Here is a 499-nt window from a genome sequence, read left to right on the forward strand (position 1 = left end):
CCGGAAAACATCGCCCCCCCCGGGCTGGGGAACGGGGACAGCCGGGCCCGGCCATGGGAACCCTCCGGGGCCAGGGGAAGGCTCCGAGTTTCGGCTCCCCCAGCCGGGGGGGGGGTCTCCCCCCGCGGCTCTCCCCTCCCCAAATCCGCCGCGGTTTGGCGGGGCCGGAGCGGCTCTGCCCGGAGCCGCCTCCCCCTGCAGCTCCCCGGTACCGGGGCCCCTCTGCGCCTTCGGGATTTAATTTTTTTGTCCCCCTCCCGTCGCTCGTTTGCCTCGAAAACCCCGCAGCGAGGGCTCCCGGAGCGATGCGCATCCCTCGGGGGCTTCCCCAAAAAAACCCACCCCGGGCTCCTGCGGGACCGGGAGCCGATTTCCAGCCTCTTACGGCACCGGGAGAGCCGCGGTGGCGGGGCACCACCCTCCCCCTTTCATTTTATTTTGATTTTCCCCCCCCCCCTTTTTTTTTTTTTTTTTTCCTCTCCCTCCCTCCCCCCCCCCC

The sequence above is a fragment of the Aythya marila genome (genome assembly GCF_965140915.1).
Source record: "Aythya marila genome assembly, chromosome: 8".
Taxonomy (NCBI): Eukaryota; Metazoa; Chordata; class Aves; order Anseriformes; family Anatidae; genus Aythya; species Aythya marila.